Source organism: Micromesistius poutassou (genome assembly GCF_964030765.1).
Source record: "Micromesistius poutassou genome assembly, chromosome: 10".
Classification (NCBI taxonomy): Eukaryota; Metazoa; Chordata; class Actinopteri; order Gadiformes; family Gadidae; genus Micromesistius; species Micromesistius poutassou.
In genome coordinates, this window is record NC_140280.1 from 11,810,831 (window position 1) to 11,823,619 (window position 12,789).

Here is a 12,789-nt window from a genome sequence, read left to right on the forward strand (position 1 = left end):
CTCAGTTACACGTTTGCATTGAAAGTGACTGAGTTATTCACTTTTCCAGTTTTTATGCGTGCAAAATGCTTTTCAGAGCGAGAGAATCATGTTTTGACCCACAATGTGTTTTTGACACTGACACGTGAATTATGCTCTAAACAACTGCTCTCCACTTCCAAATGGTGCGCAATGGCATAAATAACCCTATTTAAGCTCAGTTACACGTTTGCATTGAAAGTGACTGAGTTATTCACTTTTCCAGTTTTTATGCGTGCAAAATGCTTTTCAGAGCGAGAAAAGCATGTTTTGACCCACAATGTGTTTTTGACCGTGACACGTGAATTATGCTCAAAACAACTGCTCTCCACTTCCAAATGGTGCGCAATGGCATAAATAACCCTATTTAAGCTCAGTTACACGTTTGCATTGAAAGTGACTGAGTTATTCACTTTTCCAGTTTTTATGCGTGCAAAATGCTTTTCAGAGCGAGAGAATCACTTTTTGACCCACAATGTGTTTTTGACCCTGACACGTGAATTATGCTCAAAACAACTGCTCTTCACTTCCAAATGGTGCGCGATGGCATAAATAACCCTATTTAAGCTCAGTTAAACGTTTGAATTGAAAGTGACTGAGTTATTCACTTTTCCAGTTTTTATGCTTGCAAAATGCTTTTCAGAGCGAGAAAAGCATGTTTTGACCCACAATGTGTTTTTGACCCTGACACGTGAATTATGCTCAAAACAACTGCTCTCCACTTCCAAATGGTGCGCAATGGCATAAATAACCCTATTTAAGCTCAGTTAAACGTTTGAATTGAAAGTGACTGAGTTATTCACTTTTCCAGTTTTTATGCTTGCAAAATGCTTTTCAGAGCGAGAAAAGCATGTTTTGACCCACTTTGTGTTTTTGACCCTAACACGTGAATTATGCTCAAAACAACTGCTCTTCACTTCCAAATGGTGCGCGGTGGCATAAATAACCCTATTTAAGCTCAGTTACACGTTTGAATTGAAAGTGACTGAGTTATTCACTTTTCCAGTTTTTATGCTTGCAAAATGCTTTTCAGAGCGAGAAAAGCATGTTTTGACCCACAATGTGTTTTTGACCCTGACACGTGAATTATGCTCAAAACAACTGCTCTCCACTTCCAAATGGTGCGCAATGGCATAAATAACCCTATTTAAGCTCAGTTACACGTTTGAATTGAAAGTGACTGAGTTATTCACTTTTCCAGTTTTTATGCTTGCAAAATGCTTTTCAGAGCGAGAAAAGCATGTTTTGACCCACAATGTGTTTTTGACCCTAACACGTGAATTATGCTCAAAGTTAATGCTCTCCACTTCCAAATGGTGCGCAATGGCATAAATAACCCTATTTAAGCTCAGTTACACGTTTGCATTGAAAGTGACTGAGTTATTCACTTTTCCAGTTTTTATGCGTGCAAAATGCTTTTCAGAGCGAGAAAAGCATGTTTTGACCCACAATGTGTTTTTGACCCTAACACGTGAATTATGCTCAAAGTTAATGCTCTCCACTTCCAAATGGTGCGCAATGGCATAAATAACCCTATTTAAGCTCAGTTACACGTTTGCATTGAAAGTGACTGAGTTATTCACTTTTCCAGTTTCTATGCGTGCAAAATGCTTTTCAGAGCGAGAGAATCACTTTTTGACCCACAATGTGTTTTTGACCCTGACACGTGAATTATGCTCAAAACAACTGCTCTCCACTTCCAAATGGTGCGCAATGGCATAAATAACCCTATTTAAGCTCAGTTAAACGTTTGAATTGAAAGTGACTGAGTTATTCACTTTTCCAGTTTTTATGCTTGCAAAATGCTTTTCAGAGCGAGAAAAGCATGTTTTGACCCACAATGTGTTTTTGACCCTGACACGTGAATTATGCTCAAAACAACTGCTCTCCACTTCCAAATGGTGCGCAATGGCATAAATAACCCTATTTAAGCTCAGTTACACGTTTGCATTGAAAGTGACTGAGTTATTCACTTTTCCAGTTTCTATGCGTGCAAAATGCTTTTCAGAGCGAGAGAATCACTTTTTGACCCACAATGTGTTTTTGACCCTGACACGTGAATTATGCTCAAAACAACTGCTCTCCACTTCCAAATGGTGCGCAATGGCATAAATAACCCTATTTAAGCTCAGTTAAACGTTTGAATTGAAAGTGACTGAGTTATTCACTTTTCCAGTTTTTATGCTTGCAAAATGCTTTTCAGAGCGAGAAAAGCATGTTTTGACCCACAATGTGTTTTTGACCCTGACACGTGAATTATGCTCAAAACAACTGCTCTCCACTTCCAAATGGTGCGCAATGGCATAAATAACCCTATTTAAGCTCAGTTACACGTTTGCATTGAAAGTGACTGAGTTATTCACTTTTCCAGTTTTTATGCGTGCAAAATGCTTTTCAGAGCGAGAGAATCACTTTTTGACCCACAATGTGTTTTTGACCCTGACACGTGAATTATGCTCAAAACAACTGCTCTCCACTTCCAAATGGTGCGCAATGGCATAAATAACCCTATTTAAGCTCAGTTAAACGTTTGAATTGAAAGTGACTGAGTTATTCACTTTTCCAGTTTTTATGCTTGCAAAATGCTTTTCAGAGCGAGAAAAGCATGTTTTGACCCACAATGTGTTTTTGACCCTGACACGTGAATTATGCTCAAAACAACTGCTCTCCACTTCCAAATGGTGCGCAATGGCATAAATAACCCTATTTAAGCTCAGTTACACGTTTGCATTGAAAGTGACTGAGTTATTCACTTTTCCAGTTTTTATGCGTGCAAAATGCTTTTCAGAGCGAGAGAATCATGTTTTGACCCACAATGTGTTTTTGACACTGACACGTGAATTATGCTCTAAACAACTGCTCTCCACTTCCAAATGGTGCGCAATGGCATAAATAACCCTATTTAAGCTCAGTTACACGTTTGCATTGAAAGTGACTGAGTTATTCACTTTTCCAGTTTTTATGCGTGCAAAATGCTTTTCAGAGCGAGAAAAGCATGTTTTGACCCACAATGTGTTTTTGACCCTGACACGTGAATTATGCTCAAAACAACTGCTCTCCACTTCCAAATGGTGCGCAATGGCATAAATAACCCTATTTAAGCTCAGTTACACGTTTGCATTGAAAGTGACTGAGTTATTCACTTTTCCAGTTTTTATGCGTGCAAAATGCTTTTCAGAGCGAGAGAATCACTTTTTGACCCACAATGTGTTTTTGACCCTAACACGTGAATTATGCTCAAAGTTAATGCTCTCCACTTCCAAATGGTGCGCAATGGCATAAATAACCCTATTTAAGCTCAGTTACACGTTTGCATTGAAAGTGACTGAGTTATTCACTTTTCCAGTTTTTATGCGTGCAAAATGCTTTTCAGAGCGAGAAAAGCATGTTTTGACCCACAATGTGTTTTTGACCCTAACACGTGAATTATGCTCAAAGTTAATGCTCTCCACTTCCAAATGGTGCGCAATGGCATAAATAACCCTATTTAAGCTCAGTTACACGTTTGCATTGAAAGTGACTGAGTTATTCACTTTTCCAGTTTCTATGCGTGCAAAATGCTTTTCAGAGCGAGAGAATCACTTTTTGACCCACAATGTGTTTTTGACCCTGACACGTGAATTATGCTCAAAACAACTGCTCTCCACTTCCAAATGGTGCGCAATGGCATAAATAACCCTATTTAAGCTCAGTTAAACGTTTGAATTGAAAGTGACTGAGTTATTCACTTTTCCAGTTTTTATGCTTGCAAAATGCTTTTCAGAGCGAGAAAAGCATGTTTTGACCCACAATGTGTTTTTGACCCTGACACGTGAATTATGCTCAAAACAACTGCTCTCCACTTCCAAATGGTGCGCAATGGCATAAATAACCCTATTTAAGCTCAGTTACACGTTTGCATTGAAAGTGACTGAGTTATTCACTTTTCCAGTTTCTATGCGTGCAAAATGCTTTTCAGAGCGAGAGAATCACTTTTTGACCCACAATGTGTTTTTGACCCTGACACGTGAATTATGCTCAAAACAACTGCTCTCCACTTCCAAATGGTGCGCAATGGCATAAATAACCCTATTTAAGCTCAGTTAAACGTTTGAATTGAAAGTGACTGAGTTATTCACTTTTCCAGTTTTTATGCTTGCAAAATGCTTTTCAGAGCGAGAAAAGCATGTTTTGACCCACAATGTGTTTTTGACCCTGACACGTGAATTATGCTCAAAACAACTGCTCTCCACTTCCAAATGGTGCGCAATGGCATAAATAACCCTATTTAAGCTCAGTTACACGTTTGCATTGAAAGTGACTGAGTTATTCACTTTTCCAGTTTTTATGCGTGCAAAATGCTTTTCAGAGCGAGAGAATCACTTTTTGACCCACAATGTGTTTTTGACCCTGACACGTGAATTATGCTCAAAACAACTGCTCTCCACTTCCAAATGGTGCGCAATGGCATAAATAACCCTATTTAAGCTCAGTTAAACGTTTGAATTGAAAGTGACTGAGTTATTCACTTTTCCAGTTTTTATGCTTGCAAAATGCTTTTCAGAGCGAGAAAAGCATGTTTTGACCCACAATGTGTTTTTGACCCTGACACGTGAATTATGCTCAAAACAACTGCTCTCCACTTCCAAATGGTGCGCAATGGCATAAATAACCCTATTTAAGCTCAGTTACACGTTTGCATTGAAAGTGACTGAGTTATTCACTTTTCCAGTTTTTATGCGTGCAAAATGCTTTTCAGAGCGAGAGAATCATGTTTTGACCCACAATGTGTTTTTGACACTGACACGTGAATTATGCTCTAAACAACTGCTCTCCACTTCCAAATGGTGCGCAATGGCATAAATAACCCTATTTAAGCTCAGTTACACGTTTGCATTGAAAGTGACTGAGTTATTCACTTTTCCAGTTTTTATGCGTGCAAAATGCTTTTCAGAGCGAGAAAAGCATGTTTTGACCCACAATGTGTTTTTGACCCTGACACGTGAATTATGCTCAAAACAACTGCTCTCCACTTCCAAATGGTGCGCAATGGCATAAATAACCCTATTTAAGCTCAGTTACACGTTTGCATTGAAAGTGACTGAGTTATTCACTTTTCCAGTTTTTATGCGTGCAAAATGCTTTTCAGAGCGAGAGAATCACTTTTTGACCCACAATGTGTTTTTGACCCTGACACGTGAATTATGCTCAAAACAACTGCTCTTCACTTCCAAATGGTGCGCGATGGCATAAATAACCCTATTTAAGCTCAGTTAAACGTTTGAATTGAAAGTGACTGAGTTATTCACTTTTCCAGTTTTTATGCTTGCAAAATGCTTTTCAGAGCGAGAAAAGCATGTTTTGACCCACAATGTGTTTTTGACCCTGACACGTGAATTATGCTCAAAACAACTGCTCTCCACTTCCAAATGGTGCGCAATGGCATAAATAACCCTATTTAAGCTCAGTTACACGTTTGCATTGAAAGTGACTGAGTTATTCACTTTTCCAGTTTTTATGCGTGCAAAATGCTTTTCAGAGCGAGAGAATCACTTTTTGACCCACAATGTGTTTTTGACCCTGACACGTGAATTATGCTCAAAACAACTGCTCTTCACTTCCAAATGGTGCGCGATGGCATAAATAACCCTATTTAAGCTCAGTTAAACGTTTGAATTGAAAGTGACTGAGTTATTCACTTTTCCAGTTTTTATGCTTGCAAAATGCTTTTCAGAGCGAGAAAAGCATGTTTTGACCCACAATGTGTTTTTGACCCTGACACGTGAATTATGCTCAAAACAACTGCTCTCCACTTCCAAATGGTGCGCAATGGCATAAATAACCCTATTTAAGCTCAGTTAAACGTTTGAATTGAAAGTGACTGAGTTATTCACTTTTCCAGTTTTTATGCTTGCAAAATGCTTTTCAGAGCGAGAAAAGCATGTTTTGACCCACTTTGTGTTTTTGACCCTAACACGTGAATTATGCTCAAAGTTAATGCTCTCCACTTCCAAATGGTGCGCAATGGCATAAATAACCCTATTTAAGCTCAGTTAAACGTTTGAATTGAAAGTGACTGAGTTATTCACTTTTCCAGTTTTTATGCGTGCAAAATGCTTTTCAGAGCGAGAGAATCACTTTTTGACCAAAAAGGTGTTTTTGACCCTGACACGTGAATTGTGCTCTAAACAACTGCTCTCCACTTCCAAATGGTGCGCAATGGCATAAATAACCCTATTTAAGCTCAGTTACACGTTTGCATTGAAAGTGACTGAGTTATTCACTTTTCCAGTTTTTATGCGTGCAAAATGCTTTTCAGAGCGAGAAAAGCATGTTTTGACCCACAATGTGTTTTTGACCCTGACACGTGAATTATGCTCAAAACAACTGCTCTCCACTTCCAAATGGTGCGCAATGGCATAAATAACCCTATTTAAGCTCAGTTACACGTTTGCATTGAAAGTGACTGAGTTATTCACTTTTCCAGTTTTTATGCGTGCAAAATGCTTTTCAGAGCGAGAGAATCACTTTTTGACCCACAATGTGTTTTTGACCCTGACACGTGAATTATGCTCAAAACAACTGCTCTTCACTTCCAAATGGTGCGCGATGGCATAAATAACCCTATTTAAGCTCAGTTAAACGTTTGAATTGAAAGTGACTGAGTTATTCACTTTTCCAGTTTTTATGCTTGCAAAATGCTTTTCAGAGCGAGAAAAGCATGTTTTGACCCACAATGTGTTTTTGACCCTGACACGTGAATTATGCTCAAAACAACTGCTCTCCACTTCCAAATGGTGCGCAATGGCATAAATAACCCTATTTAAGCTCAGTTAAACGTTTGAATTGAAAGTGACTGAGTTATTCACTTTTCCAGTTTTTATGCTTGCAAAATGCTTTTCAGAGCGAGAAAAGCATGTTTTGACCCACTTTGTGTTTTTGACCCTAACACGTGAATTATGCTCAAAGTTAATGCTCTCCACTTCCAAATGGTGCGCAATGGCATAAATAACCCTATTTAAGCTCAGTTAAACGTTTGAATTGAAAGTGACTGAGTTATTCACTTTTCCAGTTTTTATGCTTGCAAAATGCTTTTCAGAGCGAGAAAAGCATGTTTTGACCCACAATGTGTTTTTGACCCTAACACGTGAATTATGCTCAAAGTTAATGCTCTCCACTTCCAAATGGTGCGCAATGGCATAAATAACCCTATTTAAGCTCAGTTACACGTTTGCATTGAAAGTGACTGAGTTATTCACTTTTCCAGTTTTTATGCGTGCAAAATGCTTTTCAGAGCGAGAGAATCACTTTTTGACCAAAAAGGTGTTTTTGACCCTGACACGTGAATTGTGCTCAAAACAACTGCTCTTCACTTCCAAATGGTGCGCGATGGCATAAATAACCCTATTTAAGCTCAGTTACACGTTTGAATTGAAAGTGACTGAGTTATTCACTTTTCCAGTTTTTATGCTTGCAAAATGCTTTTCAGAGCGAGAAAAGCATGTTTTGACCCACAATGTGTTTTTGACCCTGACACGTGAATTATGCTCAAAACAACTGCTCTTCACTTCCAAATGGTGCGCGATGGCATAAATAACCCTATTTAAGCTCAGTTACACGTTTGAATTGAAAGTGACTGAGTTATTCACTTTTCCAGTTTTTATGCGTGCAAAATGCTTTTCAGAGCGAGAAAAGCATGTTTTGACCCACAATGTGTTTTTGACCCTGACACGTGAATTATGCTCAAAACAACTGCTCTCCACTTCCAAATGGTGCGCAATGGCATAAATAACCCTATTTAAGCTCAGTTACACGTTTGCATTGAAAGTGACTGAGTTATTCACTTTTCCAGTTTTTATGCGTGCAAAATGCTTTTCAGAGCGAGAGAATCACTTTTTGACCCACAATGTGTTTTTGACCCTGACACGTGAATTATGCTCAAAACAACTGCTCTCCACTTCCAAATGGTGCGCAATGGCATAAATAACCCTATTTAAGCTCAGTTAAACGTTTGAATTGAAAGTGACTGAGTTATTCACTTTTCCAGTTTTTATGCTTGCAAAATGCTTTTCAGAGCGAGAAAAGCATGTTTTGACCCACAATGTGTTTTTGACCCTGACACGTGAATTATGCTCAAAACAACTGCTCTCCACTTCCAAATGGTGCGCAATGGCATAAATAACCCTATTTAAGCTCAGTTAAACGTTTGAATTGAAAGTGACTGAGTTATTCACTTTTCCAGTTTTTATGCTTGCAAAATGCTTTTCAGAGCGAGAAAAGCATGTTTTGACCCACAATGTGTTTTTGACCCTAACACGTGAATTATGCTCAAAGTTAATGCTCTCCACTTCCAAATGGTGCGCAATGGCATAAATAACCCTATTTAAGCTCAGTTACACGTTTGCATTGAAAGTGACTGAGTTATTCACTTTTCCAGTTTCTATGCGTGCAAAATGCTTTTCAGAGCGAGAGAATCACTTTTTGACCCACAATGTGTTTTTGACCCTGACACGTGAATTATGCTCAAAACAACTGCTCTCCACTTCCAAATGGTGCGCAATGGCATAAATAACCCTATTTAAGCTCAGTTAAACGTTTGAATTGAAAGTGACTGAGTTATTCACTTTTCCAGTTTTTATGCTTGCAAAATGCTTTTCAGAGCGAGAAAAGCATGTTTTGACCCACAATGTGTTTTTGACCCTGACACGTGAATTATGCTCAAAACAACTGCTCTCCACTTCCAAATGGTGCGCAATGGCATAAATAACCCTATTTAAGCTCAGTTACACGTTTGCATTGAAAGTGACTGAGTTATTCACTTTTCCAGTTTTTATGCGTGCAAAATGCTTTTCAGAGCGAGAGAATCATGTTTTGACCCACAATGTGTTTTTGACACTGACACGTGAATTATGCTCTAAACAACTGCTCTCCACTTCCAAATGGTGCGCAATGGCATAAATAACCCTATTTAAGCTCAGTTACACGTTTGCATTGAAAGTGACTGAGTTATTCACTTTTCCAGTTTTTATGCGTGCAAAATGCTTTTCAGAGCGAGAAAAGCATGTTTTGACCCACAATGTGTTTTTGACCCTGACACGTGAATTATGCTCAAAACAACTGCTCTCCACTTCCAAATGGTGCGCAATGGCATAAATAACCCTATTTAAGCTCAGTTACACGTTTGCATTGAAAGTGACTGAGTTATTCACTTTTCCAGTTTTTATGCGTGCAAAATGCTTTTCAGAGCGAGAGAATCACTTTTTGACCCACAATGTGTTTTTGACCCTGACACGTGAATTATGCTCAAAACAACTGCTCTTCACTTCCAAATGGTGCGCGATGGCATAAATAACCCTATTTAAGCTCAGTTAAACGTTTGAATTGAAAGTGACTGAGTTATTCACTTTTCCAGTTTTTATGCTTGCAAAATGCTTTTCAGAGCGAGAAAAGCATGTTTTGACCCACAATGTGTTTTTGACCCTGACACGTGAATTATGCTCAAAACAACTGCTCTCCACTTCCAAATGGTGCGCAATGGCATAAATAACCCTATTTAAGCTCAGTTAAACGTTTGAATTGAAAGTGACTGAGTTATTCACTTTTCCAGTTTTTATGCTTGCAAAATGCTTTTCAGAGCGAGAAAAGCATGTTTTGACCCACTTTGTGTTTTTGACCCTAACACGTGAATTATGCTCAAAGTTAATGCTCTCCACTTCCAAATGGTGCGCAATGGCATAAATAACCCTATTTAAGCTCAGTTAAACGTTTGAATTGAAAGTGACTGAGTTATTCACTTTTCCAGTTTTTATGCTTGCAAAATGCTTTTCAGAGCGAGAAAAGCATGTTTTGACCCACAATGTGTTTTTGACCCTAACACGTGAATTATGCTCAAAGTTAATGCTCTCCACTTCCAAATGGTGCGCAATGGCATAAATAACCCTATTTAAGCTCAGTTACACGTTTGCATTGAAAGTGACTGAGTTATTCACTTTTCCAGTTTCTATGCGTGCAAAATGCTTTTCAGAGCGAGAGAATCACTTTTTGACCCACAATGTGTTTTTGACCCTGACACGTGAATTATGCTCAAAACAACTGCTCTCCACTTCCAAATGGTGCGCAATGGCATAAATAACCCTATTTAAGCTCAGTTAAACGTTTGAATTGAAAGTGACTGAGTTATTCACTTTTCCAGTTTTTATGCTTGCAAAATGCTTTTCAGAGCGAGAAAAGCATGTTTTGACCCACAATGTGTTTTTGACCCTAACACGTGAATTATGCTCAAAGTTAATGCTCTCCACTTCCAAATGGTGCGCAATGGCATAAATAACCCTATTTAAGCTCAGTTACACGTTTGCATTGAAAGTGACTGAGTTATTCACTTTTCCAGTTTTTATGCGTGCAAAATGCTTTTCAGAGCGAGAGAATCACTTTTTGACCAAAAAGGTGTTTTTGACCCTGACACGTGAATTGTGCTCAAAACAACTGCTCTTCACTTCCAAATGGTGCGCGATGGCATAAATAACCCTATTTAAGCTCAGTTACACGTTTGAATTGAAAGTGACTGAGTTATTCACTTTTCCAGTTTTTATGCTTGCAAAATGCTTTTCAGAGCGAGAAAAGCATGTTTTGACCCACAATGTGTTTTTGACCCTGACACGTGAATTATGCTCAAAACAACTGCTCTTCACTTCCAAATGGTGCGCGATGGCATAAATAACCCTATTTAAGCTCAGTTACACGTTTGAATTGAAAGTGACTGAGTTATTCACTTTTCCAGTTTTTATGCTTGCAAAATGCTTTTCAGAGCGAGAAAAGCATGTTTTGACCCACAATGTGTTTTTGACCCTGACACGTGAATTATGCTCAAAACAACTGCTCTCCACTTCCAAATGGTGCGCAATGGCATAAATAACCCTATTTAAGCTCAGTTACACGTTTGAATTGAAAGTGACTGAGTTATTCACTTTTCCAGTTTTTATGCTTGCAAAATGCTTTTCAGAGCGAGAAAAGCATGTTTTGACCCACAATGTGTTTTTGACCCTAACACGTGAATTATGCTCAAAGTTAATGCTCTCCACTTCCAAATGGTGCGCAATGGCATAAATAACCCTATTTAAGCTCAGTTACACGTTTGCATTGAAAGTGACTGAGTTATTCACTTTTCCAGTTTTTATGCGTGCAAAATGCTTTTCAGAGCGAGAAAAGCATGTTTTGACCCACAATGTGTTTTTGACCCTAACACGTGAATTATGCTCAAAGTTAATGCTCTCCACTTCCAAATGGTGCGCAATGGCATAAATAACCCTATTTAAGCTCAGTTACACGTTTGCATTGAAAGTGACTGAGTTATTCACTTTTCCAGTTTTTATGCGTGCAAAATGCTTTTCAGAGCGAGAGAATCATGTTTTGACCCACAATGTGTTTTTGACACTGACACGTGAATTATGCTCTAAACAACTGCTCTCCACTTCCAAATGGTGCGCAATGGCATAAATAACCCTATTTAAGCTCAGTTACACGTTTGCATTGAAAGTGACTGAGTTATTCACTTTTCCAGTTTTTATGCGTGCAAAATGCTTTTCAGAGCGAGAAAAGCATGTTTTGACCCACAATGTGTTTTTGACCCTGACACGTGAATTATGCTCAAAACAACTGCTCTCCACTTCCAAATGGTGCGCAATGGCATAAATAACCCTATTTAAGCTCAGTTAAACGTTTGAATTGAAAGTGACTGAGTTATTCACTTTTCCAGTTTTTATGCTTGCAAAATGCTTTTCAGAGCGAGAAAAGCATGTTTTGACCCACTTTGTGTTTTTGACCCTAACACGTGAATTATGCTCAAAGTTAATGCTCTCCACTTCCAAATGGTGCGCAATGGCATAAATAACCCTATTTAAGCTCAGTTAAACGTTTGAATTGAAAGTGACTGAGTTATTCACTTTTCCAGTTTTTATGCTTGCAAAATGCTTTTCAGAGCGAGAAAAGCATGTTTTGACCCACAATGTGTTTTTGACCCTAACACGTGAATTATGCTCAAAGTTAATGCTCTCCACTTCCAAATGGTGCGCAATGGCATAAATAACCCTATTTAAGCTCAGTTACACGTTTGCATTGAAAGTGACTGAGTTATTCACTTTTCCAGTTTTTATGCGTGCAAAATGCTTTTCAGAGCGAGAGAATCACTTTTTGACCAAAAAGGTGTTTTTGACCCTGACACGTGAATTGTGCTCAAAACAACTGCTCTTCACTTCCAAATGGTGCGCGATGGCATAAATAACCCTATTTAAGCTCAGTTACACGTTTGCATTGAAAGTGACTGAGTTATTCACTTTTCCAGTTTTTATGCGTGCAAAATGCTTTTCAGAGCGAGAGAATCACTTTTTGACCAAAAAGGTGTTTTTGACCCTGACACGTGAATTGTGCTCAAAACAACTGCTCTTCACTTCCAAATGGTGCGCGATGGCATAAATAACCCTATTTAAGCTCAGTTACACGTTTGAATTGAAAGTGACTGAGTTATTCACTTTTCCAGTTTTTATGCTTGCAAAATGCTTTTCAGAGCGAGAAAAGCATGTTTTGACCCACAATGTGTTTTTGACCCTGACACGTGAATTATGCTCAAAACAACTGCTCTTCACTTCCAAATGGTGCGCGATGGCATAAATAACCCTATTTAAGCTCAGTTACACGTTTGAATTGAAAGTGACTGAGTTATTCACTTTTCCAGTTTTTATGCGTGCAAAATGCTTTTCAGAGCGAGAAAAGCATGTTTTGACCCACAATGTGTTTTTG